The sequence below is a fragment of the Equus asinus genome, chromosome 3 (genome assembly GCF_041296235.1).
Source record: "Equus asinus isolate D_3611 breed Donkey chromosome 3, EquAss-T2T_v2, whole genome shotgun sequence".
Taxonomy (NCBI): Eukaryota; Metazoa; Chordata; class Mammalia; order Perissodactyla; family Equidae; genus Equus; species Equus asinus.
The window spans coordinates 129,444,369-129,457,220 of NC_091792.1; the positions used below are offsets into that span (position 1 = coordinate 129,444,369).

Here is a 12,852-nt window from a genome sequence, read left to right on the forward strand (position 1 = left end):
CAGAAATGCCTGTCCCTGGCGGGGGCAGAGCAGCAAGGTAAAGGATGGGTAGGTAGATAGACAGGAAGGGGACTAGGAAGAAAGAAGAGTTGGGGGAAGGAAGGCAGACTGTCTACTTCTCTAGAGGTGGTAAAGTGTGGCGGTGCCCGGATTCAAATCCTCACTCCACTATTTGCTAACTTGTTTATCTTGGGCAAGTTATTTTATCTCTTGAACCTTAGTTTTCTCATCTGTAAAATGGGGATAATACCAGTCCCTACTTCAAAATGTCTTCATGAGGACTGTGTGTGACTATTCGTGAAGCACTTAGAGCAGTGCCTGGTATATGACAAGGGACACAGAGAGGAGTTAGCCACAGTTATTTTATTACAGATGGAGGTGATGAATTTAAGTGAAAGTTAGGAAACGTGGGGGATGATTCTGCCTTGTGCTCTTCATTGGCCGTCTCCCCAAGGTGCTCTTGTCCTGGTTGTACATAATAAACACATGTGCTTGTAATCTGTGGACTCTTCATGACAGCCCCTTACACAGGAAGGCAGAGAACACGAGAATGAGTGTGCTTTTGTGACAGATTTAAATTGAAAAGTAAGAAAAGAAATGTCCCTTGCTTGAGGAAAGCTTGGGAGGGAAGGAGTTGGTTGCATGTGGGGTGGGGTTCCTTGATCTAATTTACCGGATAATTGTCTCGTTCACATTGTCTGAGAAGTTACAGACAGGCTCTACAGTAGGCATAATAACATATAATATTACAAAGCTTTCGGATTAACTCATCCAGGATTGAATTCTGGAACCCTAGACTTTGGAGAATAGCAGCTCTGATCCACGCCCACATCTCTCTCCTTCCTCTCCCTGAGTCAGCGTTCCCATCATGGTGAACACTTCTAAGGGACAGGGACTCAGTCACGCGTATCCGCAATCAGGGTGGGCTTAAAGATTGTGATTAAAAGGGGGTGAAGGGGGTGGGTACCAGCCAGAGTGAGGGTGTGTGGAGATCCCAGAACAGCCCAGCCTGGCCAGTTTAAACCCTCTGAAGTTGTGCTAACCCGAGAAAACAGTGCAAAGTTAGTTTTACTTCAAAACAAGAATGCTCCAAGAGCATTGTGTTCTCTCCTGAATTTCCTTCCGCAGTACCACGTACCGGGCTCCTAACTACTGTGTTTAAGATGTCTGCTGCCTTGCCTATGTGCGCATTAAATAGTTACTACTACGTAAACAGGAAGTACTTGACATACGATTTACATGAGTTTAGATAGATGCTTAGATTAAAAGCATATCCCACTAGAAATCTAATGTATTCACATGCTTAATTTTTATAAGTAATAAATAATAAAAATATACTTTCCCTTGTAAGTCAGACACCATGCCCCCCGCCACACACACACACAGTCCTGTTCTCCTTCGCTGCTGTTTTTTTTCCTTAGCTCTTTCACAGTCTAACATACTGTATATTTTACTAATTTATTCATTCAGTGTCTTCTCCCCATGAGACTATAGGGTTCACGAGGGCAGGGATTTCTGTCTGTTTTGCTCACTGCAGTAGCCACAGTATTAGAAGAGTGCCTGCCACTAGAAGGTACTTGATAAATATTGATTGAGTGAATGAAATACACACAGGCTAGGTACTATTATAATTTTACTCTTTAAAGCAATTGTAGCAATGGAGAAGACACTATTTTAAATTTTAAAATGAAAGCCCAGAGATCCTTTCCTAATGTCCAGATAAGAAAAATCCTGGCCTAGGTATGACAATGTCCATTATTTAATTCTTCCTGTTGATACCATAAAGGGATATTTGACACATTAACCAAAAGGGAATACTGTGGTGCTGTTCATCGCACAGGTTTGTGGCTACTGCTCTATAATAGCAAAGAAAGACTTTTTGGTGTAAAGTGGTGGTGGCAGAGGGCAGGCAAAGGGATTTTGACAATGCAGAGCTGAGGCCAGTCCCGTGTGTGTGTGTGGCAACCAAAAGCTGTCTTGGAGGCACTAATCCTTATTATAATATTGCCATTCTTCTGTTGGGTTCTGTGTGTCACACACCTTCTTTGGGACGACTCTAATATGTATTGATCGTTGATGCCCTCATGTCTTCGAGCTCACTTTTCCAATGCTGGTTAATTAGCTCCATGGCCACCTATTATTCTGACACGGATACAGTTACAAGGCTTCCGTGCCAATAGTCAACACCTTTTCAGGTGGAAGCTAGTACTTCAGTGTGTGTGTGTGTGAACAATTTCTTCCTCTTATAAATTTAGTGCTGTATTAATACAATAAACATTTTCAGCAAAGGTTTTGAAATTCTACATAGTGTACCATCTACTTCTGGAAAGCTGTATACTACTATTGATATACAAAGCAAATACACACTCACTTGCTCTTTACATCGGCTATATCTTAGCTTTTAGATAAGTTAAAATAAAAAAAGGCTCTCTTAGTAGAATGTAAATAAAGATGACCTTCACAGGTGTTACCTATATGTAAAGTAGCCCCAGGTAAGAGTTTCCTAGCCTCCCACGGTGTCTTCACCTGTGCTCCACTTCCTCCTCTCCCAGGCCTGTGTGAATCTTGTTTCTTGCCCCTTTTTCCAGATCTACCGTTAGGGCTTAGCTTGTCACCAGCTTCCATTTTGTGTCTGTATTTTTTTCTTTTCTCTACAGCCTCAGACCTCAGATTTGCCTGCTGTCACGCCATTCTAAAAGCATGGGTGGTTTGTGAGGGCACAGGATCACTCCTCTAGGAATCCTTTAAGGGATGACTTGTTGCAAGCCAGATGTCTCAGAAGTTAACACAGCGAATGTAGCACGACATGTCCACTGTGATTGCCATTGACTCTGTTTTACCTTTGCCAACTTTGAGGGCAACACATAGTAGGAGTCAGTGTCAATGCCAGTGGAAGGGGTGACTGGTACTTTTTCTGTGTACTTTTCTATATTGTTTGAATTTGTTATAACTAGTGTGTATTGTTTTTACAAAGATGATAAATATCTTTGGGCACATGTGCATGTATTTTTTTTATTAACTTTGTTCCAAGCAAAGGCAGAAAAAATTGCTTATTTTTGGTTTAGGGCAGGCTGTAATTATAATTATTATTTTCAGGTATTCAGTGAAAAGCTGCTCTGTCCTTACCACCTTACTCTTAATATTTATCATCTTGAGATGGTTTGTTTCCTAAGTTGTTGCATTCCTGATAATGTTTGGTATAAGAATGCACACACACACACACACACACACACCCCAAACCTCCAAACCAAAAGTACTCTCTTTCTAATGCTTAAAGCGTGCCACACACTCAGAAACTGTAAAAATTCTTATATAATTTACTTAATTACTCTTGTATAAAAGGCAGATTTTCTGGGTCCCATTTGTAGTTAAGAGGAATTTAGTCTAAAAATCAGTAGTTTTTTGGAAACACTCCCTTAGTGTTGAAGGATTGCTTCAGTTTTTCTTCAGTCAGAGCCTAGCAATTTAGTTTTATATAATATTTAATGTGATTATAATCTTAGACTTGTTCTGGACTTTGACCCTTTATTAACCTGCTAATATTTTCTAGTCACTGTTGATAGCTTTATTTTATTTAGGAGTAATAAAACTCTCTCTCTTAAAAAATATAGGTAGATAAATAGATTTAAAGCTTTCTGGTTCATTCTGGCCTTTTTACTTCCTAACCCTGGCTACTTCAAATCTCTAAGGTTTCTAGAATTTAATAAGGTTCACAATTATAGAATAAGCGCTAAAGGAAGACTTCAGACCACAACTTTGAAATTCTTATTTTAGAAAGCGTTAGAGATTTCTCTCTTGATATGCTGTGGAGCTCATTTCACTCCTGGTCCAGAAGTTCTCTGGTCCCGGATGTCACATTGCTTTCTGGAACCCTCCTTGAGTCCTTTTCCTGTTCCCTTCTCCCTTGAACTCCCAACTGCCTGAACTGACAAACTCAACCCCCAGAGAGACTTTCGATGAGGTTCCATCTCTTCTCTGCTTGGAAAGGAGGGTGTTCACTCTGCTGAAGTGCTGCAGGCCCTCCTGATCCATTGTCACGGACAGACTGTTTTTATCGTCATGAATCATGTTTTCCCTCCCCCTTCGTTTTCTTTCTATGCCCCTTTCTATTTTTCTCCACTTCTTACCAGTACATCCATTTCCAGCTCCAAATTGATAAAGGAACCTCAAATGAGGGTTTAGTTCATGTATAATTTTTGCCTCTCTCTTTTTTCTACCAGGCTTAGCATAAACGTGACTGTGGGGAGGGAGCAGAAGCACAGATAAAGGGTACTCAGTCCAAGTCACCTACCTCAGATAGAGTGAGAAGAGCAAAAGCAATGTTTTCTAAAAATAAAACATTTCTAAGAAATCATAGTGACATTTTTTGAGTGCTTTCTATCTGCCAGGAACTTTTCTAAGTACTTTATGTGTATTCATTCACTCAGCCCCCACCACAACCCGGATGAAGGAGGAATTTTTTTTTTACGTGTCTGCATCAAGCAGGCCAAGGTAATGGGCACCTGTCTTGTTCTAGGAAGGTGGATTTAAAAAATCATTTGTCTCCTGTTAGTCAGTATTGGCACTTGAATAAAACATTTCAGTTAAATTTTCCTTCTCTATGAAATGCCAGAGTTTTGTCTTCTTGGTCCTTTCCCAAATCCATTTGTTACATACAGTAGGTTTTCCATTAGGTTTTCAGACTGCCCGTTGAGCATTTCGTATCTGGCAATTTTAACACCTCCCTTCTTTCTGTACCACCCACTCCGGGCTCATTCCAGGTGCCCTTAGCAAATGACTCCCAAGGCATTTAAGTGGCCAAAGCTCACTGACCAATGAGGAGACGTGTGTCACGTATAACAGAGTTACGCAGTTCTTGGGATCAGGAGCAAAGGTTGCTTGAGCAAAGCTTTTGTTACTGTTAACCTGTCGCATCCAGATTTCAAGACTGGAAAGGTAGGGGACACCTTATTTGGTTTAATTGGAAGAGAGGAAGAGATGGTGGTGTTTGGTTAAAGTAATTTAGATCAGGTCGATTAAGCAAATGATCTGTTTTGTTTTTAATTGAAGGCAGAAAAATTTGGAAGTTTGTAAGAATTTCAAATGCTGCACAGTCTGCCTTACCAGCAGCAAAACCAAAATTCTTAAGTTGTAAACATTAAAAAAAGAATTAAGTTTGTGTAGCAGCTCTTCACTTTACATACTTGAGAAAACTAGGTAAAAAAATAAGTCATTTTTTCATAGATGGATGTTATTTAAAATATGGAATAAAAAGCAGGAAATTATCATAATGTCCACATTTATTTTCCAAAGTCATTTCAGAGTCAGTCCTTAGAGAAGAAATTTGTGATTTTAAGATGGGATAGTGGAAAATAAGAAAAATTAATGGAATTAACATTTGATAATTACTACATAAAGGTTAGTGATAATGGTGTTTCCTCTGAGAAAAGTTCTGGTATAGGAAGGCTATCTTGTATCAATGATTTTTTCAAACCAATAGTAAAATTTATGAAATGGGATTAATTAAGTGTAGGTTATATACTTTACTTTAAAGACTACGCAAATTAGTTTCACTTTCAATATAAAAAATAGTTATATTTTATGTGCTATTTGAGATTTGTTCTAATAGTAACTGAAAGAAATAAGGGAAATAGAATCTTTATTTGCTTCTTTCTACCTGGAAATGGAGTAGTTTGAATACTATTTAAAGCTAACCCTCAAAAGAAAAATCCTCTTCATTAGGAATAAAATATGCTGAATCAATGTTTTGACAAAGTGTATACATAAAAAACGTACATTATTATACTTATTCATTAGCCTACATCTAATGTTCAGTATCAGAAGGTAAGTTTGGGTTCAAAGAAAACTATAACTGGTTTCCCACGACTACTTTTTCCCAGAGATGGCTTAACATGGGTTTGTATTTTATAACAAGTTAGATAATATATTTGTTTAAAAATATATGTGAGATGGTACCATTTGGTAGTTTTTTTTAGTATTTAGTTTTTAACTCTATTTTCGTAGAGAGAATGTTTTTAGCGCACATATTGCTATGTATAAATGCCCAATAATTATCTCAGATTCCCCCCACCTTTTAAAATTATTTTTACATACTCTTTTAAAAGGTGTACATCCCCAAATTTTCCACTTTCATTAAGTTTGTTCAAAATGCCATTTTATGGGAAGTCTCCTCTCGGGATCTCGCTCATGGTCTCTTACTCTGGTTGACTCTTTAGGGGAGGTGGCTGTGGGTCAACCAACAGTCACAGAGTTAACTATTCACAGCAGGGAATACTTGCTAACCATCTTCTTCCAGTACACAAGTAAATGCTGCTTCTCACTTCCAAGCCGAGGTTCAAAGGTTTAGACTAACTTCACAGATCAGAGGTCAGGCATGAATTGCTGCAATTTGTAGTTCAATTCTGCTGATATGACAGAATTTCACAGCTATGATGATTGCTTTTTTCCAGTTCTGCACACGGGGCTAGGCCAGGCAGTTAACAGCGTAATTTGTACAAGTCAGCCCTTGGCACCCGAGTTTAATGAGTAACTAGCTGGTGCCTTAGGTTTCACTGGTACAAGGTGCACATTATAAAAAGGGTCAAATGTCAACACACAAAGACGCAGGGGGGTGGGGAGTGATAGCTCCATAACTACCACCTGTGAATCATACATAAAGAATTAAAAATTTGTGCTTATTTTTAAAATCATATTTCTGTGGTATGAATGTTAGCACGTTCATTTTCTTTGCTACTAAAAGAGGTAGATAATTTTCTTAAACGTTAGCAAGAAAGAGTGGTCTGATTAGAGATTCTTGACTGAGCAGTAGAAAGTGAAATTACAGGCTCTGTTTACACCTTTCACGGGGTCTCTGATTTCTCAAAAACTTTCCCAAATGTGACAGCTTTTCAAGAATCTAGGGAACAAATTGGACAAGCAGGTATTTCTCAGCCTGTGATATTTATGAGTGTCTGATGTCCTCTACTCTTCCTTCAGGAAGTTAAACTCCTATCTTTATCTCTACCCTTGGTTAAGAATATCTTTTCCTGTTTAAAGTTGAATATTGGGACTCTTAAAAAGATTCTTCAACAGTGGGCCTTGAAAATCCATGGGTGTGCCATTCATAGTTTTGACTCCTCAAGATGACTCTGAAGCTGCAATACATACACATATAGAGTAATCTGTCACTTTCGTTATAGCAGAAATTTTGAATTTTCTACTTTTCCAGACCAGGATGCAGAGGCAGTTGGATTCTTCCATAGAGCAGAATAAATAAGAGCACAGATTCTGGTCTCAGATCTCCTGGATTTGCATCCCAGCCTCGTCACTTAGAGCAAAGGGACCTTAGCAAATGGGCAGCCTTCCTGCGCCTTAGTTCCTTTCATCTCCAGAATGAGTATAACCATAGAATTTGCTTCACAGGGTTGTTACAGTAAATAAGATAATGTATGTGAAATACTTAGCACAGTGCCTGCTACATGTTAAGCACTCAATGAATGTTAGCTGTTATTAACATTATTAACATTATTCAGTTATATAGCTTGTGAATAAGCCTAGCCTACCCCGTACATCATCCCAACTTGGTTTAGACTAGGTCTTTGCTCTCTTCATTTCACGAGGGACACAAGATTTGGCACAGTTGGAGAAGGTGATCTGGGAATGCTTTAGGCCGCGTTCCTTTTGAATGTCTTGGGGAAGCGTATTTGAAAATTCCCCAGTTTCAAGTCTAGCGCTCTTTTAGATGCTGTCGTTTTTCCCCCTAGCTGATTTGCTGTCACATGGCGAAAGCTGTAAAAAGATGTAAATCCAAATCATCTGGTTTCCTCTGAGAGTTGTTTTCATTCTGCCCATTGGTGCGACATATTTGAGCTTAAAAAATCCATAAATGATACCGTATAGTGAGCTAAATTCTATCCCTGATGATATGTGTTACACTGAACTAGAATTTGTGCTTTCCAGAAATGCTAGAAATGAAAATCTTAATTTTTTCATTCCATTTCTTCATTTTATTCCTGGGAACTCAAAAGTAGCATTTGAATAAAAACTGCCCATGATGATATAAAAATTATGTGCTTAGGGGCGGGCCTGGTGGCACAGAGGTTAAGTTCACACATTCCGCTTTGGCAGCCCGGGGTTCGCCAGTTAGGATCCTGGGTGTGGACATGGCACCACTTGTCAAGCCATGCTGTGGCAGGTGTCCCATATATAAAGTAGAGGAAGATGGGCATGGATGTTAGCTCAGGGCCAGTCTTCCTCAGCAAAAAGAGGAAGATTGGCAGCAGTTAGTTCAGGGCTAATCTTCCTCAAAAAAAAGAAAAGAAAAGAAAAGAAAAATAACTATGTGCTTAGCCTTAAAAAGGTAGTAACAACATCTCATACTAAACAATTAAGCACCAACTGTGTGACATGTGGAGTGTGGGGCACTGGAATTATAGTTGTGAGTCAGATCTATATTCTGCCCTGGTCAAGTTTACAATCGACTGGAAATGACCACTGTTATACCAATTCTTGTAAGGTTAAACCATACAAACTTATCAATCTTTTACTGTTTTTGTCCTCCAAAATGGCAATTTCATTTGGTTCAACCTAGTGTTATGAGGCTTGCTACGAGGCATTATATGACATTGCAGGAACATATCTGGGGGGCTCCAGGGATGGCTTCCGAGGAGTTGAAGGATGAGAACAAGCTGACGAGGCAGGGGGATTTGGCGAGGGTCTAAGAGCAGAGTGATAAGATCAAATTGTGTGTTTTTAAAAAGTCACTTGGCCTGCCGTGAGAGCAAGAGTGGACAGGATGAAGTCAGTTTGCCTGCCGTGAGAGCAAGAGTGGACAGGATGAAGTCAGTTGGGAACTACTGAAGCTGTCGAGTCAGGAGATGATGGTTGGCAGTTGACAAGATGCTTTCAGGTGTAGTATCTTATTTTATCCTTCTAACAACTCTCACATGAGGTGTTCACATCAGCTTCAGTATATGGGTGAGGATGCTGAGGCCCAGAAAGTGAAGTCCATGCCCCCGGTCATATGCTGCTGGTGGCAGAGTGAGGGCTAGAACTCTGTTACCTGACTCTTGCCCTGGCTTTCTCCTTCTACCTTTAGGCCCTTGTGTGCTAGCATCCCTGGGTAATCTTAAGAAAGGATTTGTTTTCAAGAAACAGAATTCTCATTCCTTGGTGTAGGGTGGGGAGGGGAAGGTATTTTTAGCCTAGATTTATGATTGAGAGTTGACCTGGAACTTGATATTAGACTGGAGCATCTTTTTGGAAAGAATACATTTATTAATTTCTTATATTTATTTGTACCCTACTTCATTCCAAAAATGGATTTGAAACAGCTTTCAAATCTACAGATGGTATGACAAGAGATGAGAGAGGGTAAAAAATCAGGGGAGGCAAATTTAGATGATGAGAAAACTCAGAGTTCTGCACAAAGTATGTGCCGGGAATGGTGCTTTATCAATATTTTCTTTGTTCTCCATACAGTCCAACAAGGAATTAGCTCCACTTTATAGACATGGAAACTGAGGCTCAGAAAAGTTGAATAAATTTGTCTGGATTCACTTAGCTAGTAAATGAATAGTGCAGGAGTCTAAATTTTACTCTGTTGCCTCAACAGGATAGAATGTATTTCAGGACACACCTTGCAATTTGCACATTTATTTTTACTTATCAAACACTGTGACGTTGGTCACTAGGTATTATCCAGGATGCAGCTTTTAGGAAATCGTCCTCATAGACTTGGGTGAGGATTATAGGCTTTGAAAAGTAAATAGTTTAACAGCTATCACTCTATGATGTATTTGAGGGTGTGGCTTTTTTTTTTTTAGTAGATCATTGATAATAAGGATGAAGCCAGCTCATGGTTTAGTTTTATCGCTTGTTTTCCCATAAGATGATGAATCCTAATGAATGCTTTGCCTGTCGTTGCAATATAAAGATAGTTCCGGCAGAATAATTTTGGAGCTGTAAGTGACTTTAGAGGCCATTTAACTGGCAGGTTCCAAACTGTGCTCTCTGTAGTCCTGAAGATCCTGTGGTGTCCGTGCACAGCCCTAGTGGACGATGGAGCAGAATGGGTGGAGATGCATCCCCTCCCTCCACTTCAGCCAGCTCCTGTTTCATCAGTTTTGTTTGTGCATCTAAGTAAAGTTTTGGTGGAAGAAAGGGTGCTACACCTAAAAAAACAAACAAACAAACAAAAAATGAAAAACCAGTGTGAAAACTACTAGTAATCCAACTCCTTATTTTCCTTTAAGACTGCAAACTTTGGCTCGGACAGATGCAATGATTTGCCTAAGGACACAGAGCAAGGCACGGCAGAGCTAGAATTAAAACCCTACTCTTCTAGGGCCTCCTGGTCTGGTTTTGCAGCCTCTGTGCCATATTGAATCTGATAGATCTGGACACTTAGAAGTTATCTGGATCTTCAGATGGCTTGATGAGGGCTCTCAGAAGTTGGGAGAGAATATTCCCAAAGTCTGGCAGATTATATTTCCAGATGTGAAATAAAGGTAACAGTTTTGTACTTAGGATATATTTTAATGTCTCACCCAAAATACCCTTATCTTGAACCTAAACTTTCTTAAGTTGAATATTTTCTCTATCATGACTTTTAAGATTACCGTAGGACCCCAAATCCTATTTTTTGTTTATTTACTGAGGCAGCGTTGGTTTATAACATTATATAAATTTCAGGTGTATGTCATTCTATTTCGACTTCTGTATAGGCTACGTCGTGTTCACCTTAAAAGTCTAGTTGCCCCAAATCCTATCTTTTGTAGGACTCTCCATGCTATGAACATCCTCAGAAGAGTCGTAACTACACATTTTAGGGTGGAATAGCAAGTCACTTTCATATCAACACTGATCAGTCGGTAGTGGTTGGCTGGAGTGCTTATTTCGGTGGTTTTTGAGACTTTCTCTGGATTTAGCAGGAAAGAGTGTGATGATCCATTAGTGGTGTGTTGCACAAGCCCCCAAATGGAGAGGGGCACCCCATGAGCTAGATACTACTATCTCTGTAAAGGGTACCACCTCTTTTTATAAGCATAAAACACAGGCTACATCTTTATTCCTTCCTAAACATTGTGTTGTTCACCTTGAAGTCACGGGTGCTCTAAAGAAAGCAGGGGGAAAAATACAACAAATGGAAGAAATTGCTCATTTTCTGATTACTGTTCCCTATTCCTTCAAGGATAGGAGGACAAATAAAGGATTGCATTTCTTGATTTGTAGAGAACATGATAGAGTAATGGTAGTCCATTTTTTGAAGAAAATGGCCCAAAATTTGTAACACAATGAAAATTATATTGAAATAGAAAACATTTCTGGCTTTTTTTTTTAACCCCTTAGGATTTGCCTCAAAGGGCACACAAAAAATTGAACTGAGAAATCCCAAGCAAGCTGCCTGAATTTCGCTGTATATTCCTGCTCTACTGCCTGTAAAGGACCAGACCAATCAAACTGGTGATTTTGGGTGAGTACACCTGCTAGTGTCCTTTTCTTCTTCACTGAAGGAAAACCATAAATTTTCATTCTTATCAACCAAGACATCTGCTGCTTAGACAATGTGTACCTGGTATGTGTTTATGCGGCAACATTTGTGGTATATACAACATGATAAGTCATTTTCAACCCACAATATAAATCCTTATTTCATCGTTCCATTTACATCTTTGTGGCCCAAGAGGAAAAAGTACTGCTACTATTTGCATCTGAGAGCATCTTAGGAGTTAGGAGATGAGGAATAACTGTGTGTGTTAGTGCCCTCGGGTTGATTCCGACTCCTAGCGACCCTGTGTACAGCAGAGCAGAACCCTGCCCAGTCTTTTGTGCCATCCTCTCACTTCTGGCGCTCCATCAGACAACGCTCCACTACAATTCGTAGGGTTTTCATGGCTGATTTTTTGGGAAGTGGGTGGCCAGGTCCTTCCTCCTCCTCTGTCTCAGTCTGGAAGCTCCACTGAAACCTGTCCACCCTGGGTGACCCTGCTGGGATTTGAAATACCCGTGGCATAGCTTTCAGCATCACAGCAACACGCAGCCACCAAGTATGACAACTGACAGATGGGTGGTGTGGTTCCCTGACTAGGAAATGAACCCTGGCCATAGCAGTGAGAGTGCCGAATCTTAACCTAGACTGCCAAATTGTGTATTGCTTATAAATCTGCCTCTTACACCCCCCAGAAGAGGTCAAGGGTATTTCAATCAGACTTGTCTTTTGCAAGTGTTGGACACAAGGACAGGTCCTTTGTACAAGCTAGGAAGTATACTTCCTGAACAATCCTCATGCCTTCTCTAATTTCTGTCTCCTCACCTGTCACATAAGGTAAAAATAACTCTCATGTCAGACTCTCCAAATCATGCCAGTCCAGTGAATTACAACATATGTAGATGCACTTTCACAATTACATAATTCCCCACAGATAGAAAGTATTATTTTTCTGTGGCTGGCTATCCCACGTATGCTATATAGCAGGAACGGGGAGCATAAAAAGAAAGGCTACTTCTGTCACCTTCACCCTGAACCTTGCACAGCCGGCCCTCCCCAGCCACAGCCCCTACATTGCTCCCTAAGGTGGAGGCAGTAGAACTCTGTATGTCGGGGAGGGGCTATTGGTGACAACAATGTGCCCAACAACTCCCCACCCCCCACCTCCCAAAAAACTCCCTTCTTTTCATATCCTCTAGGCTGCGTCCTGGACCTCGTCCACTGAATTCAAGGCCTCAGAGAGTTCAGTTTTTTTAAATTATATATATTTTTCTTTTTATAAAAGCATATTCATTAAAGGAAACCTGGACATTAAAGAAAAATATAAAATTACCTATATTCCCATAAGCCAACGATAACCACAATTAACATTATGGTATATTTAT

At 39.9% G+C, this 12,852-nt stretch overlaps 1 protein-coding gene across 11 annotated transcripts in view; it reads left to right on the forward strand.

Moving 5' to 3' along the window:
- Positions 1-12,852, forward strand: part of RBM47 (RNA binding motif protein 47) — a 147,637-nt gene that overhangs the window by 107,704 nt on the left and 27,081 nt on the right. For 8 of the 11 annotated variants that reach the window (XM_014857186.3, XM_070505977.1, XM_070505975.1 and 5 more), the window contains one exon: positions 11,329-11,452. The gene's annotated coding sequence lies outside the window, so the exon portion shown is untranslated. Of the gene's footprint in view, positions 1-4,796; positions 4,936-8,738; positions 8,888-11,328; positions 11,453-12,852 lie in introns of those variants that run through there. The other 3 variants (XM_014857196.3, XM_070505979.1, XM_070505976.1) reach the window with 2 other exon arrangements.